General features: G+C 58.3%; 1 long non-coding RNA gene across 1 annotated transcript in view; it reads right to left on the bottom strand.

The window, feature by feature from the left end:
• Window positions 1–2,755: 2,755 nt before the first annotated feature.
• LOC138526513 (uncharacterized) overlaps window positions 2,756–20,443 on the bottom strand; it is a 53,471-nt gene continuing 35,783 nt past the window's right edge. Inside the window, exon 2 of the long non-coding RNA XR_011283597.1 lies at window positions 2,756–3,091. This is a non-coding gene — a long non-coding RNA (uncharacterized lncRNA). The remainder of the gene's footprint in view (window positions 3,092–20,443) is intronic.

Below are 20,443 nucleotides of genomic sequence, written 5' to 3'. Positions count from 1 at the left end.
CTCTAATGTTGCCATCTCTGATCACCGAAGTCCGGGAGGGTGGATTCAGTTGGCAGTTCGTAGGCAACACTTGTAACCTTTCCCCTCTGGTTCGAGGGGAACAGTCCTCTTCGTCTACCTTGGTTGAATGGGCATTGTCCTGTTCGGCTGGGTCACGTGTGTTGACACCATGAAACAAACCTTTCTTGCTTGCAATTATGAGGATTTTAGCCTGATTTTCTGAAGGCAGCTAATTGCCTTGTTAATTGGAACTTTCCCGTCTCCACTTGCCCTTGGCTGGGTGCCTTGCTTCTGCTTGCCTCTGGCTGTGGCGATCATGTTAGCCCATCCATGTACCCAAAGCCTGCCTCTCCTTTGTTCGCTTCATAGGCCTATAGCTTCCATATTGATCCCTGCGGCTTCTCCATGTTAGTGGCCATCAAGCATGTGCAAGCTAAATATATGAATACTTTGCATCTGGCAGTTTCAGCTTTGGCAAAAGATATGAATATATAGAAATATGTATGTCCGTCCTCTAACTCTGTGGGTGATAAGCATGTGCTTCATGCCAATATGCAATACACAAGTGTATGTTCATGTAACTTCATGAATGGATGAATATATACTTCATGTATAAGTGCAGCTATGTCGTGATGTCAGTGATGACGTCATTGATTTCTGGTTTTGCAGTTAGTCGACTGGCTCAATCAATGTAATTTCCATATCGTCCAAATCGTCGATTGGGTACGGTCTGAATGGATGTCTGAGAGAGTAACGCTTCTCACACCTGTGATATATTGAGGATTGTGGTGATGGACCTAAGAGTGAGGCACATTTGTCGTTTCTCTGGCTTTGTGTCGAGAGTGGTGGGCCATCAGGGTCATATGTGGCCCCTCGTCTACACCGTCCATTGTCCAGCCTTTTGTCACCAGACCGAGGAATACGGAGGTTGGGTCCAGCGCTGCTACATCGAGGAGGATCCAGCCACAAACATTTCTTCTAACCTTAGGTACTCTGCGGAGAAAAGGTATTGCTTATCTTGATCAAAGAATTTGCTGCAGAGCGTTGGAGTGCACATAGCGGTGTCCAGGTTGTCCACTCTTACCTCAGACCCAAGCTGCCAGCTTGTGTCCCTTTTGCGAGTCCTTTAACAGGATCTTCGACATTGTGTTATTCTTCAAGCATCTTTGAACTAGAGAATATAAGTATCCTAAGGAACTTTTGCTGTTTCCCTGCTTCATAAGACTTTAAGCCCTCTCCGACTGACTTTTGCTGCTAGTTAGAAATTGGACTTGAAAGCATTAGTTTGCTCTGAAACCGTCTCTAAAACCTTAAGCTCTGCTACTGTTTGACTAACAAACTGTTTTCCTTCCCCAAAGACATTACCTTATGTGGTTTTGCTAACTAAATAAAATTACCATATATCTTTGTGCGAGAGTGCGCGGTATAACCAATAGTACGGTAGAACTGTCATTAGTGTCAGACACTGTACCAATTGTAACCGCAAGCAACTACCAACTAAGTAGTGGCTTTTGAAAAGTATATCTATGTGTATTGGTTTAATAGTATTTTAAAACATCTCTTGTGTAAATATAATAAATATATTTTTTAAAATACATTTATTTGTGTGTTTTTTTGATCTGCTTTACTACCTAGACTCAGTGTACTTACCTACAGCTCACATCTTCGTGACTGCTCTGACACTCTACCAAGGTTCCATGAGTAGTACAGATTGATACTAAGAGTTTGGGACCTGTATACCACTGGGATAGTTTTATGAAGTCTTAGCTAAAGTGGACTTTAGGAAAACTCCCCTAACACTCAGGATTGAAACCTGTGTTGCTCTACATTATCTTGCTTCCAAGGCAAAGGCGTTGCCCCTGAGCTATCCTCCCAGCCCTTCAAGGCACGCTAATCCTTATGAATTGAAAGTCTGTGTCAACAGCCCGCATTCGCATTTCAGTAGACAGGGCCACAGTGTGGTAGAGTTGGCATGTTTGGAATCGTCCCGGCCCTGGCATGAACAGACCGATCAATGACTTCAGTCCTGCACCACACCATGGACTGAGTGGGCATGTGTGATAGGATCACGGTCACACAAGGGCAGTATAATTTTGGTCTAGAGCCACACTCTGCAAAAGTGCAGATATGCAGTGGCTCTTGGTTTGGTTGTATTGAAGAGAGTAAAATAAAAAAGGGGTGTCTGGGAGACAGCTCACAGTGAAACGGGATAAAATACCATCCATTGGCTCCACTTTACTATTGCCGAAAATATTAAAGGGGGCTGTGAGGTACCGCAGGCGTGATAGGTGCAACCACTTTTCAAGTTCAAAAATAAAACACTGTGAAAGGTTTCCCTGTAGTAAGGGGTATGTGTGTCTAAACCAAGTTCTACAAAAATGCAACTTTATTATCTAATTACCATAAACGATTAGAAAAAAAAGCACCAAAAAAGGAAACCTATGTAAAGTAACCAGAACTGCTCCAGTCAAGTTAACATAGATCAGAATGGGTAGCAATTATATTCAAAGAAATGTGAAAACATTAGCAACCAGTTTCTCTCTTCTCTGTCAGCAATGCTTTTCCTCATAGGTGGCGCTAGCACCACCAATGGCGCCAAAAGCAAAAATGATCAAGTCTTTGAAATGGACCAAAAATCTCCCCAGGAGGACAAGTACAAAGGCTGGGTTCACTCGAGGCTTCATGAAAATCAATGATTAATCCCCCTCACTAACGTGAGAGGGGGTTTAGATTCTATTAAAGACAAGGAGGTGAGTATTATGCATCAATTCTTTACTTCTTACAACCACAGCAGCAAAGAAAAACTTCACAAACAAAAATGTTTGAACAACAGAACTGAAAACAGGGTTTAAAGTCAATGCATGGGGGACTCCCCAATCCAACATAGAGGACAGGTAGAGACCCGCCCCATACAAGTCCTTTACTCGAATCCCAACTCCTCTTTCTGCAGCTGTCTTGCTTCAGATGCCCACTGAATAGACTAGACGGTGTAGCGCGGAGACAGGATCCAAACGAAGTTCAAAGGATCTCAACCTCGCCGCATCTTGTAACTGTGACGAAATGCTCCTGACCGGATCATCTCAGCCCGAAGCTGTAAGAACAACAAACAAAGCGTGGGTGGGTGTAATAATACTTGCCTCCTTGTATTTAATAGAATCTAAACCCTATCTAACGTTAGTGAGGGGGATTAATCATTCTCTGTCAAGACAGGAGGCTTCATATTGTGCAAGTTTAAAGCCCTTGCATCAAATTAATCACAACATGATCAATACGTTTGTGATAAAATCTTTTGAATGTTGATTCTCTTGACCAATCAGCTGTTTTTAAAATGTGTTCCAGGCTACCTCCCAGGAAAATGGCCTTAGATGCCATAGCACCCCTAACTGAATGAGAACCAAAGGAGACGTGTCAACCCCCCGCCTCCCGCATAACCCACTTAATCCATCTGGCTAAAGCGGCAAGGGACAACGGCTTATAGGGTTTCCTATAGGAAATTAGCAGCTGAGAGGTATTAGGAGGTCTAAGAGCCTCTGTCTTCAACTCAAAACATTTTAAACACTGAATGACACATAACTCAGAATCTTCTGGAAAAGCTGGATAAGAAATGGAGGAAATGAAACACTTAGTTCTCCTGGAAATAAAGAAAGTGACCCCTTGAGGGGTGAACATCGTGTTGTCTGTTCACATCCAATGCTCTAATATCAGAAACCCTCTTAATAGAAACAAGGCATAACAACAGGGCTAACTTGGAAAACAGCTGTTGCAAAGACAAATCTTCATTAGAAGGCCAAGAGCAGAATACCATATTAACATCCCATAGAACAGAATACCTAGCTTTAGGCGGGACCTTAATGCGAATGGATTTGAGGGCCCTGCGCACCAAGAAGTGCCTACCCACTGGCTCACCCTTAACCAAAATATTTCCCGCTGGAATAGCAGATCTAAATCATTTTACAGTCCTGTAAGCCTTGCCCTCTTTGAACAACTCTACCAGGAAGTTAACCACCTCTACTGGAGGGGCAGAAATGGGATCGAAGTGTTGAGGCGCACACCAGCTAACCCAGCAGTTCCACGCTGAAGAGTACCATGACTTAGTGGAGGCCAGTCAGGAGTCCTTGATGACATAGATAGAGTCCTGTGAAAGTCCCTGGAAGCACCAGGAAGAGCGGAAATCTTCCAAGCCATAGGGGAGGGGTGTCCCTGAAGGACCAGCTCATGAGAGAGACCTGTCGGGTCGGACAGAAGCTGCGCGTGGAGAGGGAGAAAATGAAGAATATCCACTGCCAATTCCAGAAGGGCTGGGAACCACTCCTGGGAAGGCCAAAAGGGGGCAACTAAAACTAGAGTTGCCACATGCCACATGCCTGCGTACCTGAACCAGTACTCTGGCTATCATGACAAAGGGAGGAAAAGCATATGAAAGGGGACCAGACCAATCCTGGAAGAAAGCGTTGGTTGTCAGTGTACTGAGATCCGGTCTCCAACTATAGAACTGGGGAACCTGGCAGTTGAGTCTCGAGGCAAAGAGATCCACTTGAACTGGACACGATCTTGGCAGAGAGCCCTGTCTAACATCCAGTCGCTCCTGTCCTGGAGGTGCCTGGAGTTCCAGTCTGAGACAGCGTTGCTGACCCCAGGAAGATACTCTGCTTTAAACACAATGTCCCGATCCAGACAGAAATGCCAAACATCTCTTGCTAGAGCTTCTAGGGCCTTGGACCTGGATCCCCCCAGATGATTGATGCATCGCACCGCCAAAACATTGTCCATCCGGAGAAGGACACAACAATTCTCCTGATCCTTGAGAAGGCTCTGGACTGAAAAAGAGCCCGCTAACAGCTCCAGGCAGTTGATATCCAGTTGCTTCTCTGAAGCGGACCACTTTCCGTCTGTGGAAACCTGTCCTATCCTGGCCACCCAGCCCGCTCTGCTGGCATCTGACTCCAGAATGACATCCGGAGAGGGACCAAAAGTTGCCCTGCCATTCCAGGCATTCCAGAGCAGGCGTACCTCAAAAGCTGCACATCCTAGCAGGGGTAGGTATCCAGCAGCACACGAGGGAAAAAACCTTGCAGAAAAACACTAGGCAAAGCCTGAAGCCGAGCCGGCTGTAGCACGCTTGCAGCGTGGTTGGCTCTGCGGCTGAAATTCACCTGCGGGGATGAATAAACAAATTCCAAATTCCCCCACACGCGGAGGGCCTGAGGCGAAGGCTTCTAAGAGGCTTGTACGCGTCATCTCAGGAATGAGGACGCCGCTCTGAGCAATGCACGTCTCAATAAATAAATGCCAGTCCTGAAGGCTTTCACGCATTGGCTCAGGAATGGGGAGGGACACATGGGGAGGGACACCGGCTCTGAGAATTCTCAGATTAAATGCACTTATGAATAAGTAAACACCCACGCACGCCGGGTCTGAAGCAAAAGCTTCTGAAGGCTTGAATGTGTCGGGCTTGGAGTGCAACAAAACAACTCAGTCGGGAGGCGGAGCTCACCGCGTGTGAACCGAACCGTTAAATATAAAGCGACGGTCACACACGGTATCCCAAAGCAATATGTATCACAAATATAATGCACTGGAAGTTAACATGAAAGGAAAAACTTTGAAACTGAAAAGCAGTAAAAGGCGACCGCGTCACTAACCACAATGTATCAAAGGCTAACAAAGAAAGAGGAGATGGTATTAGAGTAAAGGATTTATATGGGGGCGGGCCCTGCTCATTGGTCATCTACAGGGCATGACCTGTCCTCCATGTTGGATTGGGGAGTCCCCATTGCATTGACTTTAAACACTGTTTTCAGTTCTGTTGTTCAAACTATTTTGTTTGTAAAGTTTTTCTTTGCTGCTGTGGTTGTCAGAAGTAAAGAATTGATGCATTATATGAAGCCTCCTGTCTTGACATAGAATGGGGGGCCCTCATAGTCAGTTCCTCCTTTGCCAGTGAAAAATTCAGTACCCTTGGGGAACACTACATGCAATTAAGACTACAATGTCAGTGAAATTTCACCTTTGGGACAAGCCTGTATTAAACAGTAATGTGGCAGCAGTGGCTGAGCAGCCAGATTTATCTCAAGAGTAAAGTGAGCAGTAGAACAATTTACACAAAGGACCAACAAATACAGTGATTCAAACAAATACTTACTCAAGGTTTCTTGGTAAAAGAATATACATTTATTTACAGTCATTTGGAAAACATTACACTAGCAAGAGCAGCTCAATATCATATACTTATATACTACAAATACACAACCAATAAGTTACTGAACAAGTTGAGCTGCCCTGAAGTGGGAGCAAAATGGCACTTCAGTTACTTTAAAAAGGGGTAAAAAGACAAGGTTATAAGAAACGAAGCACAAATACTTTCATAAGCAGGGCAAAGGGTTTCAGTTAACTACAACCAGCAATTCAGTTCATAGGCCTGGGCCAAAGTCAATGGTTCAGAGTCTTTGTATAGGATAGCACAGTTCTGGTAGTAAACGGTTAAGTCTTTGCCACAGATCTTAGAAGAATTTGGTCAGACGAAAAGTTAGATGTTGGTTTAGGGGAAGGACAAGCCTTTGAAGTCGGGAAAGTTTCACAAACTTTCACCGTGGCTGAAAAGATTTCCAGGCTGGTTTGCACAGTACCTTTAAAGTGAAGAAGAGCTGGTGCTGAGGCAATTGTTCCTGGCAGTTCGAGCAGATCTCGCTGTTCCTGAGCTTCAGTTGTGGGGACAGAAGGAGGACATCGGAAGGTTCCTGCACTGCCCAGGAAAGAGGCCACCGCTTGGCAAAACGTCGGTTTAAGGTGTGAGTGTCTTAAAGACCACAAACTGGTATCCTTCCCACCGGCTATCCGGTTTTCCACAGCACTCTGTAGAAAATTCGACCAGGAGGGGACGGTGTCCAGGCGGCTTGCGAGTTGGTTGTTCCCACCAAACTCAAGGGAAGAAGTTAACCTTGAAGGGCTTCTCTGTCGATGGAGTTTCAGGCAATTCGGACCTGCAGCAGGGCTTCACTAGTTGTCCAGGAGTTGCAGCAGTCGTCTTCCTTCAGCTCATCTTCGGTTCTTTCGTTCCAGTGGTCGACTCTGCTTTCCAAGTCCCAGAGACCTGCTTTTAAACAGTTTTCCCCCATTAATTCCAGCCTGTCTGTCACTCACATAGCTGGGTGGCTGTCCTTGCCGGACAGCCAGCCGGCCAATCACGCCAGAGTGCATTCAGGTCTCCTAGGAGACTAAGCACAGGGAGTTTCGGGCACCTCCCTCACATCCTGTCCACCCCAGACACTCAGGCGCCAGAGGAGGGCTTCAGCACTGAAGCCTGCCAAAGGCCAATGAACAAAGGGACCAAATCTGGTTTGGCGCACAGAGTTAAACACAAGAAGGACCATTCCAAAAAGAAACGGTGAAAAAAGTTGACCGGGTCTGTTTTTACAGATAGGTCTTGGGCACCATATTGAAAAACATGGCTGACACGATTTTTAGCTACCGTTGTTCGCGGTCGAGAAAAATCATGGTAGTTTGATCTAAACCACTGCCACCAGCAATTTCAAGTAGGAAAGGGTAACATTTCACTGTTACATGAGTGTTTTGACTCAGGGCATGCTAGGAAGCCCCTCCAACACTCTATAGGGAGATAGTGTGTGCTGGGTCTCTAAATTTAAAGAGACTAGTAAAGTCAATTTAACTTTACATGCTCTGGGAGACAGTAGTCAGTCCCAGAGAAGGTATTTAAACCTTGGAGTCTGAAAGACACCCCTGTGCCACTGCACTGAGGGTGCTGTGTGACACACAGAAAATGATGATGCCTATGGAGTTGTTTTAAAACTCCATATCCAAAGAACACAAAAGTAAAACACATTGAAAATGAAAAGTTCAAAGTCCCAAAATATAGCAAAAGAGCTGGAGGGCTCTAAAGTAGAGGGAATTTAGCACTTGGGTGAGAATTCTCCCTCACACCCAACACGTTTCAGTGCCCAGGAACTTCTCTCCTACGGTGGACAATTGCTGCGGCATTTTTCCTTTGCTGGCTCACTTCCTGTTTGGAGGACTCCATATATATTAGCCGAAGGATGGATTGAATGAAGGGCGGGTGTGTTTGGCAGAAACTGGAAAAATAAAGCTGAGGGGGATGAAAATAAACACACCAAATCAAATATTACATAGAAAGTCAAGCCCGACAGAATCAGGCCATCAACATCCAAAGAACAAATGTACAGTGGATGTTGTTAGCGTTGCCCACACACACACATCTCAGGCACTTTCAAAGCTGTGTGATATGCATTACCCAGCAGGGGACAGTATATTAACTCCAGGGAACAGGCAAATGATTCAAGATGTAAATATTTAACGCCCAGTGGGACCTACTTAATTGCTTTAGTTGATGTCAAACCCTGCTTAATTGACATGTTTATCAGAAACTTCCCTGAAATTAAATTTGATATGGCAAGTGTTAAGTGTATGCATTTTAACGAGGCAACATGTAAGTAAACAGAGGAGCAAGTGAATAAATACCATATGTCCCACAGTTTTGATTTTAAGAAGTTGTTTTCCCTCAGAAGACGTGTTTCTGATGCAGGCAGTCGGGCGCCATTGGTAAAAGTAGTTAGGTGTGCCGAGCGTCGAGCAGATGCTCGTCCGCTTTCACTCTCCAATGGGAACCACTAGACTGCGGGAGGCAGATGCCGGGGACGAGCCCGGGGCGCTCTATTGAAATGCTAGACGTGTCAGGACATTGTAATCAGAGCGGCAGCAGTCGGATTGTTTGGATAGACGTGACCCAGAGTTATGGCATAAAAAGGAACAAACTGTTTAAAGCTTTGTTTTTCAAATGTGCCTGGTGCCCTCGGGCTGAGTTCCAGAAACGACAGAATGTGGCATGAGGGTAAAGAAATACACATAAGCCTATGGGAACCGTGGGAAGTCAGTTAACATCAACCAAACTAAGACACCAACACTGATGCTGGAGCTTTTTTGACAGAAGCAGGCATATCATTATTGTCTTGAACTTAATACATTAACAGGGTAATTCATAGAATTTCGCAGAAAAGTGTCGCAAGCGGCTGGCGCAGTGTCCGCGTGCGATTGACTGCGCCAGGCACGTGCGCTAAAACCGATTTCCGCGCACAGCGTATTCATGGATTTCAGGCTTCCAAACCAGCCGTGGCGCAGAGAATCGCAGCGACCCTGCAGCAGCGCCAGTAACGCCCCCAAGAACGCCCTCGCGCAAGGAAAAGCCATCCAAATCGCTAAATCATCGCAAACGGCTGCGCTAACCCTGGACCAGTTCACCGGGCTGGCAAACAGCAAACGCCAAGCGGGGAACGCGTATTGCAGGGGTGCGCGGGAAGTTCCACACGCGACTGGCCCCGTGCAAGCAGGGTACGTGAATTTCAGGGGTGCGCGGGAAGTTGCACAAGCGATTTCAGCAGGGTACGTGTATTTCAGGGGTGCGCGGCAAGTTCCACACGCGATTACTGCAGGGTACGTGCATTTCAGGGGTGCGCGGGAAGTTCCACACGCGAATGGGCCAGTGCGAGCAGGGTACGTGTATTCCATGGGTGCGCGGGAAGTTCCACACGCGATTTCATCAGGGTACGTGTATTTCAGGGGTGCGCGGGAAGTTCCCCACGTGATTGGCCCAGTGCGAGCAGGGTACGTGTATTTCAGGGTTGCGCGGGAAGTTCCACACGCGATAGTCCCAGTGCGAGCAGGGTACGTGTATTTCAGGGGTGCGCGGGAAGTTCCACACGCGATTGGCCCAGTGCGAGCAGGGTACGTGTATTTCAGGGGTGCGCGGGAAGTTCCACACGCGATAGTCCCAGTGCGAGCAGGGTACGTGTATTTCAGGGGTGCGCGGGAAGTTCCACACGCGATTGTCCCAGTGCGAGCAGGGTACGTGTATTTCAGGGGTGCGCGGGAAGTTGCACACGCGATACCAGCAGGGAATGTGTATTTCAGGGGTTCTGGGGAGTACTACACGTGAATTGGCCGTGTGGGTCCTCCCAGGTGTACGCTCCACAACCTCCACGGCCCCTGCAGGCAGCTCACACCACGGGGGACTACCCTGCACCCCTGCTCATGTCCCGCAGGCAGCCCATCCACCATGGGCATGCCCCCCAGCCAACCCACATGTCACCTTGCACTACTGATCAACAATGCATGTCTCCCACCACCCCCACCCCCCAGCAGTGCAGGGGCAGCCTCCACCAGGCCCCCACTCATGTCTCCCACCACCCACACCCCCCAGCCACCAGGGGCAGCCCCCACCAGGCCCCCACCCATGTCTCCCACCACCCCCACCCCCCAGCAGTGCAGGGGCAGCCTCCACCAGGCCCCCACTCATGTCTCCCACCACCCCCACCCCCCAGCAGTGCAGGGGCAGCCTCCACCAGGCCCCCACTCATGTCTCCCACCACCCGCACCCCCCAGCAGTGCAGGGGCAGCCTCCACCAGGCCCCCACTCATGTCTACCACCACCCCCACCCCCAAGCAGTGCAGGGGCAGCCTCCACCAGGCCCCCACTCATGTCTCCCACCACCCCCACCCCCCAGCATCCAGGGTCACCCTCCACCAGGCCCCCACTCATGACTCCCACCACCCCCACCCCCCTCCCACCATGGGCAGACTCCACCAGGCCCCCACTCATGTCTCCCACCACCCCCACCCCCCAGCCACCAGGGGCAGCCTCCACCAGGCCCCCACTCATGTCTCCCACCACCCCCACCCCCCTGCCACCATGGGCAGACTCCACCAGGCCCCCACTCATGTCTCCCACCACCCCCACCCCCCAGCAGTGCAGGGGCAGCCTCCACTAGGCCCCCACTCATGTCTCCCACCACCCCCACCCCCCAGCATCCAGGGTCACCCTCCACCAGGCCCCCACTCATGTCTCCCACCACCCCCACCCCCCAGCAGTGCAGGGGCAGCCTCCACCAGGCCCCCACTCATGTCTCCCACCACCCCCACCCCCCAGCATCGAGGGTCACCCTCCACCAGGCACCCACTCATGTCTCCCACCACCCCCACCCCCCAGCCACCAGGGGCAGCCTCCACCAGGCCCCCACCCATGTCTCCCACCACCCCCACCCCCCAGCCACCAGGGGCAGCCTCCACCAGGTCCCCACTCATGTCTCCCACCACCCCCACCCCCCTGCCACCATGGGCAGACTCCACCAGGCCCCCACTCATGTCTCCCACCACCCCCACACCCCAGCAGTGCAGGGGCAGCCTCCAGCAGGCCCCCACTCATGTCCCCCTGCACCCCCACCCCCCTGCCACCATGGGCATCCTCCACCAGGCCCCCACTCATGTCTCCCACTACCCCCACCCCCCAGCATTGCAGGGGCAGCCTCCACCAGGCCCCCACCCATGTCTCCCACCACCCCCACCCCCCAGCAGTGCAGGGGCAGCCTCCACCAGGCCCCCACTCATGTCTCCCACCACCCCCACCACCCAGCAGTGCAGGGGCAGCCTCCACCAGGCCCCCACTCATGTCTCCCACCACCCCCACCCCCCAGCATCCAGGGTCACCCTCCACCAGGCCCCCACTCATGTCTCCCACCACCCCCACCCCCCTGCCACCATGGGCAGACTCCACCAGGCCCCCACTCATGTCTCCCACCACCCCCACCCCCCAGCCACCAGGGGCACCCTCCACCAGGCCCCCACTCATGTCTCCCACCACCCCCACACCCCTGCCACCATGGGCAGACTCCACCAGGCCCCCACCCATGTCTCCCACCACCCCCACCCCCCAGCAGTGCAGGGGCAGCCTCCACCAGGCCCCCACTCATGTCTCCCACCACCCCCACCCCCCAGCATCCAGGGTCACCCTCCAACAGGCCCCCACTCATGTCTCCCACCACCCCCACCCCCCAGCCACCAGGGGCAGCCTCCACCAGGCCCCCACTCATGTCTCCCACCACCCCCACCCCCCTGCCACCATGGGCAGACTCCACCAGGCCCCCACTCATGTCTCCCACCACCCCCACCCCCCAGCAGTGCAGGGGCAGCCTCCACCAGGCCCCCACTCATGTCTCCCACCACCCCCACCCCCCAGCATCCAGGGTCACCCTCCACCAGGCCCCCACTCATGTCTCCCACCACCCCCACCCCCCAGCAGTGCAGGGGCAGCCTCCACCAGGCCCCCACTCATGTCTCCCACCCCCCCCACCCCCCCAGCACCAGGGTCACCCTCCACCAGGCACCCACTCATGTCTCCCACCACCCCCACCCCCCAGCCACCAGGGGCAGCCTCCACCAGGCCCCCACACATGTCTCCCACCACCCCACCCCCCAGCCACCAGGGGCAGCCTCCACCAGGCCCCCACTCATGTCTCCCACCACCCCCACCCCCCTGACACCATGGGCAGACTCCACCAGGCCCCCACTCATGTCTCCCACCACCCCCACACCCCAGCAGTGCAGGGGCAGCCTCCACCAGGCCCCCACCCATGTCTCCCACCACCCCCATCCCCCAGCCACCAGGGGCAGCCTCCACCAGGCCCCCACTCATGTCTCCCACCACCCCCACCCCCCAGCCACCAGGGGCAGCCTCCACCAGGCCCCCACTCATGTCTCCCACCACCCCCACCCCCCAGCCACCAGGGGCACCCTCCACCAGGCCCCCACTCATGTCTCCCACCACCCCCACCCCCCAGCCATCAGGGGCAGCCTCCACCAGGCCCCCACTCATGTCTCCCACCACCCCCACCCCCCAGCCACCAGGGGCAGCCTCCACCAGGCCCCCACTCATGTCTCCCACCACCCCCACCCCCCAGCCACCAGGGGCAGCCTCCACCAGGCCCCCACTCATGTCTCCCACCACCCCGACCCCCCAGCCACCAGGGGCAGCCTCCACCAGGCCCCCACCCATGTCTCCCACCACCCCCACCCCCCAGCAGTGCAGGGGCACCCTCCACCAGGCCCCCACTCATGTCTCCCACCACCCCCACCCCCCTGCCACCATGGGCAGACTCCACCAGGCCCCCACTCATGTCTCCCACCACCCCCACCCCCCAGCAGTGCAGGGGCAGCCTCCACCAGGCCCCCACTCATGTCTCCCACCACCCCCACCCCCAGCATCCAGGGTCACCCTCCACCAGGCCCCCACTCATGTCTCCCACCACCCCCACCCCCCAGCAGTGCAGGGGCAGCCTCCACCAGGCCCCCACTCATGTCTCCCACCACCCCCACCCCCCAGCATCGAGGGTCACCCTCCACCAGGCACCCACTCATGTCTCCCACCACCCCCACCCCCTAGCCACCAGGGGCAGCCTCCACCAGGCCCCCACCCATGTCTCCCACCACCCCCACCCCCCAGCCACCAGGGGCAGCCTCCACCAGGCCCCCACTCATGTCTCCCACCACCCCCACCCCCCTGCCACCATGGGCAGACTCCACCAGGCCCCCACTCATGTCTCCCACCACCCCCACACCCCAGCAGTGCAGGGGCAGCCTCCAGCAGGCCCCCACTCATGTCCCCCTGCACCCCCACCCCCCTGCCACCATGGGCATCCTCCACCAGGCCCCCACTCATGTCTCCCACTACCCCCACCCCCCAGCATTGCAGGGGCAGCCTCCACCAGGCCCCCACCCATGTCTCCCACCACCCCCACCCCCCAGCAGTGCAGGGGCAGCCTCCACCAGGCCCCCACTCATGTCTCCCACCACCCCCACCACCCAGCAGTGCAGGGGCAGCCTCCACCAGGCCCCCACTCATGTCTCCCACCACCCCCACCCCCCAGCATCCAGGGTCACCCTCCACCAGGCCCCCACTCATGTCTCCCACCACCCCCACCCCCCTGCCACCATGGGCAGACTCCACCAGGCCCCCACTCATGTCTCCCACCACCCCCACCCCCCAGCCACCAGGGGCAGCCTCCACCAGGCCCCCACTCATGTCTCCCACCACCCCCACACCCCTGCCACCATGGGCAGACTCCACCAGGCCCCCACCCATGTCTCCCACCACCCCCACCCCCCAGCAGTGCAGGGGCAGCCTCCACCAGGCCCCCACTCATGTCTCCCACCACCCCCACCCCCCAGCATCCAGGGTCACCCTCCACCAGGCCCCCACTCATGTCTCCCACCACCCCCACCCCCCAGCCACCAGGGGCAGCCTCCACCAGGCCCCCACTCATGTCTCCCACCACCCCCACCCCCCTGCCACCATGGGCAGACTCCACCAGGCCCCCACTCATGTCTCCCACCACCCCCACCCCCCAGCAGTGCAGGGGCAGCCTCCACCAGGCCCCCACTCATGTCTCCCACCACCCCCACCCCCCAGCATCCAGGGTCACCCTCCACCAGGCCCCCACTCATGTCTCCCACCACCCCCACCCCCCAGCAGTGCAGGGGCAGCCTCCACCAGGCCCCCACTCATGTCTCCCACCACCCCCACCCCCCCAGCACCAGGGTCACCCTCCACCAGGCACCCACTCATGTCTCCCACCACCCCCACCCCCCAGCCACCAGGGGCAGCCTCCACCAGGCCCCCACACATGTCTCCCACCACCCCACCCCCCAGCCACCAGGGGCAGCCTCCACCAGGCCCCCACTCATGTCTCCCACCACCCCCACCCCCCTGCCACCATGGGCAGACTCCACCAGGCCCCCACTCATGTCTCCCACCACCCCCACACCCCAGCAGTGCAGGGGCAGCCTCCACCAGGCCCCCACCCATGTCTCCCACCACCCCCATCCCCCAGCCACCAGGGGCAGCCTCCACCAGGCCCCCACTCATGTCTCCCACCACCCCCACCCCCCAGCCACCAGGGGCAGCCTCCACCAGGCCCCCACTCATGTCTCCCACCACCCCCACCCCCCAGCCACCAGGGGCACCCTCCACCAGGCCCCCACTCATGTCTCCCACCACCCCCACCCCCCAGCCATCAGGGGCAGCCTCCACCAGGCCCCCACTCATGTCTCCCACCACCCCCACCCCCCAGCCACCAGGGGCAGCCTCCACCAGGCCCCCACTCATGTCTCCCACCACCCCCACCCCCCAGCCACCAGGGGCAGCCTCCACCAGGCCCCCACTCATGTCTCCCACCACCCCGACCCCCCAGCCACCAGGGGCAGCCTCCACCAGGCCCCCACCCATGTCTCCCACCACCCCCACCCCCCAGCAGTGCAGGGGCACCCTCCACCAGGCCCCCACTCATGTCTCCCACCACCCCACCCCCCTGCCACCATGGGCAGACTCCACCAGGCCCCCACTCATGTCTCCCACCACCCCCACCCCCCAGCAGTGCAGGGGCAGCCTCCACCAGGCCCCCACTCATGTCTCCCACCACCCCCACCCCCAGCATCCAGGGTCACCCTCCACCAGGCCCCCACCCATGTCTCCCACCACCCCTACCCCCCAGCCACCAGGGGCAGCCTCCACCAGGCCCCCACTCATGTCTCCCACCACCCCCACCCCCCTGCCACCATGGGCAGACTCCACCAGGCCCCCACTCATGTCTCCCACCACCCCCACACCCCAGCAGTGCAGGGGCAGCCTCCAGCAGGCCCCCACTCATGTCCCCCTGCACCCCCACCCCCCTGCCACCATGCGCATCCTCCACCAGGCCCCCACTCATGTCTCCCACCACCCCCACCCCCCAGCAGTGCAGGGGCAGCCTCCACCAGGTCCCCACCCATGTCTCCCACCACCCCCACCCCCCAGCAGTGCAGGGGCAGCCTCCACCAGGCCCCCACTCATGTCTCCCACCACCCCCACCCCCCAGCAGTGCAGGGGCAGCCTCCACCAGGCCCCCACTCATGTCTCCCACCACCCCCACCCCCCAGCATCCAGGGTCACCCTCCACCAGGCCCCCACTCATGTCTCCCACCACCCCCACCCCCCTGCCACCATGGGCAGACTCCACCAGGCCCCCACTCATGTCTCCCACCACCCCCACCCCCCAGCCACCAGGGGCAGCCTCCACCAGGCCCCCACTCATGTCTCCCACCACCCCCACCCCCCTGCCACCATGGGCAGACTCCACCAGGCCCCCACTCATGTCTCCCACCACCCCCACCCCCCAGCAGTGCAGGGGCAGCCTCCACCAGGCCCCCACTCATGTCTCCCACCACCCCCACCCCCCAGCATCCAGGGTCACCCTCCACCAGGCCCCCACTCATGTCTCCCACCACCCCCACCCCCCAGCCACCAGGGGCAGCCTCCACCAGGCCCCCACTCATGTCTCCCACCACCCCCACCCCCCTTGCCACCATGGGCAGACTCCACCAGGCCCCCACTCATGTCTCCCACCACCCCCACTCCCCAGCAGTGCAGGGGCAGCCTCCACCAGGCCCCCACTCATGTCTCCCACCACCCCCACCCCCCAGCATCCAGGGTCACCCTCCACCAGGCCCCCACTCATGTCTCCCACCACCCCCACCCCCCAGCAGTGCAGGGGCAGCCTCCACCAGGCCCCCACTCATGTCTCCCACCACCCCCACCCCCCAGCATCCAGGGTCACCCTCCACCAGGCACCCACTCATGTCTCCCACCACCCCCACCCCCCAGCCACCAGGGGCAGCCTCCACAAGGCCCCCACCCATGTCTCCCACCACCCCCACCCCCCTGCCACCATGGGCAGACTCCACCAGGCCCCCACTCATGTCTCCCACCACCCCCACACCCCAGCAGTGCAGGGGCAGCCTCCAGCAGGCCCCCACTCATGTCCCCCTGCACCCCCACCCCCCTGCCACCATGGGCATCCTCCACCAGGCCCCCACTCATGTCTCCCACCACCCCCACCCCCCAGCAGTGCAGGGGCAGCCTCCACCAGGCCCCCACCCATCTCTCCCACCACCCCCACCCCCCAGCAGTGCAGGGGCAGCCTCCACCAGGCCCCCACTCATGTCTCCCACCACCCCCACCCCCCAGCAGTGCAGGGGCAGCCTCCACCAGGCCCCCACTCATGTCTCCCACCACCCCCACCCCCCTGCCACCATGGGCAGCCTCCACCAGGCCCCCACCCATCTCTCCCACCACCCCCACCCCCCAGCAGTGCAGGGGCAGCCTCCACCAGGCCCCCACTCATGTCTCCCACCACCCCCACCCCCCAGCAGTGCAGGGGCAGCCTCCACCAGGCCCCCACTCATGTCTCCCACCACCCCCACCCCCCAGCCACCAGGGGCAGCCTCCACCAGGCCCCCACTCATGTCTCCCACCACCCCCACCCCCCTTGCCACCATGGGCAGACTCCACCAGGCCCCCACTCATGTCTCCCACCACCCCCACTCCCCAGCAGTGCAGGGGCAGCCTCCACCAGGCCCCCACTCATGTCTCCCACCACCCCCACCCCCCAGCATCCAGGGTCACCCTCCACCAGGCCCCCACTCATGTCTCCCACCACCCCCACCCCCCAGCAGTGCAGGGGCAGCCTCCACCAGGCCCCCACTCATGTCTCCCACCACCCCCACCCCCCAGCATCCAGGGTCACCCTCCACCAGGCACCCACTCATGTCTCCCACCACCCCCACCCCCCAGCCACCAGGGGCAGCCTCCACAAGGCCCCCACCCATGTCTCCCATCACCCCCACCCCCCTGCCACCATGGGCAGACTCCACCAGGCCCCCACTCATGTCTCCCACCACCCCCACACCCCAGCAGTGCAGGGGCAGCCTCCAGCAGGCCCCCACTCATGTCCCCCTGCACCCCCACCCCCCTGCCACCATGGGCATCCTCCACCAGGCCCCCACTCATGTCTCCCACCACCCCCACCCCCCAGCAGTGCAGGGGCAGCCTCCACCAGGCCCCCACCCATCTCTCCCACCACCCCCACCCCCCAGCAGTGCAGGGGCAGCCTCCACCAGGCCCCCACTCATGTCTCCCACCACCCCCACCCCCCAGCAGTGCAGGGGCAGCCTCCACCAGGCCCCCACTCATGTCTCCCACCACCCCCACCCCCCTGCCACCATGGGCATCCTCCACCAGGCCCCCACTCATGTCTCCCACCACCCCCACCCCCCAGCAGTGCAGGGGCAGCCTCCACCAGGCCCCCACCCATGTCTCCCACCACCCCCACCCCCCAGCAGTGCAGGGGCAGCCTCCACCAGGCTCCCACTCATGTCTCCCACCACCCCCACCCCCCAGCAGTGCAGGGGCAGCCTCCACCAGGCCCCCACCCATGTCTCCCACCACCCCCACCGCCCAGCAGTGCAGGGGCAGCCACCACCAGGCCCCCACTCATGTCTCCCACCACCCCCACCCCCCAGCAGTGCAGGGGCAGCCTCCACCAGGCCCCCACTCATGTCTCCCACCACCCCCACCCCCCAGCAGTGCAGGGGCAGCCTCCACCAGGCCCCCACTCATGTCTCCCACCACCCAGACCCCCCTACCACCATGGGCAGACTCCACCAGGCCCCCACTCATGTCTCCCACCACCCCCACCCCTCAGCCACCAGGGGCAGCCTCCACCAGGCCCCCACTCATGTCTCCCACCACCCCCACCCCCCTGCCACCATGGGCAGACTCCACCAGGCCCCCACTCATGTCTCCCACCACCCCCACCCCCCAGCAGTGCAGGGGCAGCCTCCACCAGGCCCCCACTCATGTCTCCCACCACCCCCACCCCCCAGCATCCAGGGTCACCCTCCACCAGGCCCCCACTCATGTCTCCCACCACCCCCACCACCCAGCCACCAGGGGCAGCCTCCACCAGGCCCCCACTCATGTCTCCCACCACCCCCACCCCCCTTGCCACCATGGGCAGACTCCACCAGGCCCCCACTCATGTCTCCCACCACCCCCACCCCCCAGCAGTGCAGGGGCAGCCTCCACCAGGCCCCCACTCATGTCTCCCACCACCCCCACCCCCCAGCATCCAGGGTCACCCTCCACCAGGCCCCCACTCATGTCTCCCACCACCCCCACCCCACAGCAGTGCAGGGGCAGCCTCCACCAGGCCCCCACTCATGTCTCCCACCACCCCCACCCCCCAGCATCCAGGGTCACCCTCCACCAGGCACCCACTCATGTCTCCCACCACCCCCACCCCCCAGCCACCAGGGGCAGCCTCCACAAGGCCCCCACCCATGTCTCCCACCACCCCCACCCCCCTGCCACCATGGGCAGACTCCACCAGGCCCCCACTCATGTCTCCCACCACCCCCACACCCCAGCAGTGCAGGGGCAGCCTCCAGCAGGCCCCCACTCATGTCCCCCTCCACCCCCACCCCCCTGCCACCATGGGCATCCTCCACCAGGCCCCCACTCATGTCTCCCACCACCCCCACCCCCCAGCAATGCAGGGGCAGCCTCCACCAGGCCCCCACCCATGTCTCCCACCACCCCCACCCCCAGCAGTGCAGGGGCAGCCTCCACCAGGCCCCCACTCATGTCTCCCACCACCCCCACCCCCCAGCAGTGCAGGGGCAGCCTCCACCAGGCCCCCACTCATGTCTCCCACCACCCCCACCCCCCTGCCACCATGGGCATCCTCCACCAGGCCCCCACTCATGTCTCCCACCACCCCCACCCCCCAGCAGTGCAGGGGCAGCCTCCACCAGGCCCCCACTCATGTCTCCCACCACCCCCACCCCCCAGCATCCAGGGTCACCCTCCACCAAGCACCCACTCATGTCTCCTAACACCCCCACCCCCCAGCCACCAGGGGCAGCCTCCGCCAGGCCCCCACTCATGTCTCCCACCACCCCCACCCCCCAGCAGTGCAGGGGCAGCCTCCACCAGGCCCCCACCCATGTCTCCCACCACCCCCACCACCCAGCAGTGCAGGGGCAGCCTCCACCAGGCCCCCACTCATGTCTCCCACCACCCCCACCCCCCAGCAGTGCAGGGGCAGCCTCCACCAGGCCCCCACTCATGTCTCCCACCACCCCCACCCCCCAGCAGTGCAGGGGCAGCCTCCACCAGGCCCCCACTCATGTCTCCCACCACCCCCACCCCCCTGCCACCATGGGCAGCCCCCACCAGGTCCTCACAATCCCCAATCATGTGCGTAATGGTCAGCCTCCACAGCCAAAAAGCCCTACCAAGTAACCCATTCACCCACATGGAAATCACATGTTACACCCCCAATGTTCATTAAGCTAATGAACCCATGTCCGTCACACACAATGGTTGCAATTGAATGGGAAAACACACAACATGACATCCATGAAACCAATGAGATGATACCACACAGTGAAGTATGCTAACAAAATTGTATTGAAAAAAATAAAGAATGCTGAAGAAAGAAAACAAACTACAATGTGAATGAGAAAAAAAAGCTGCATGTCCGTATAAAAACACAAAACTGCAAATCAGAATCCAAAAAAATTATGTCCAAAGTCAAATGTAAAAAAATCTCCATGCAAAAAAGAACTATGTACAAAACTAACAAGGGTCCATGAGCCCAACTGAACAAAGGAAACCTACTAAAAAACCTACCTAAAAATCAACTATATACAAAAAGTGGAGCAGTGTCCGTCGACTCCAAATCATAATAAGAAAGAAAGGAAACCT

Source organism: Ambystoma mexicanum, chromosome 7p (assembly GCF_040938575.1).
Source record: "Ambystoma mexicanum isolate Mex_15411 chromosome 7p, UKY_AmexF1_1, whole genome shotgun sequence".
In the NCBI taxonomy this organism is placed as follows: Eukaryota; Metazoa; Chordata; class Amphibia; order Caudata; family Ambystomatidae; genus Ambystoma; species Ambystoma mexicanum.
The sequence above is the reverse complement of the archived record's forward strand: the minus strand, read 5'-3'. Positions and strand labels throughout refer to the sequence as shown.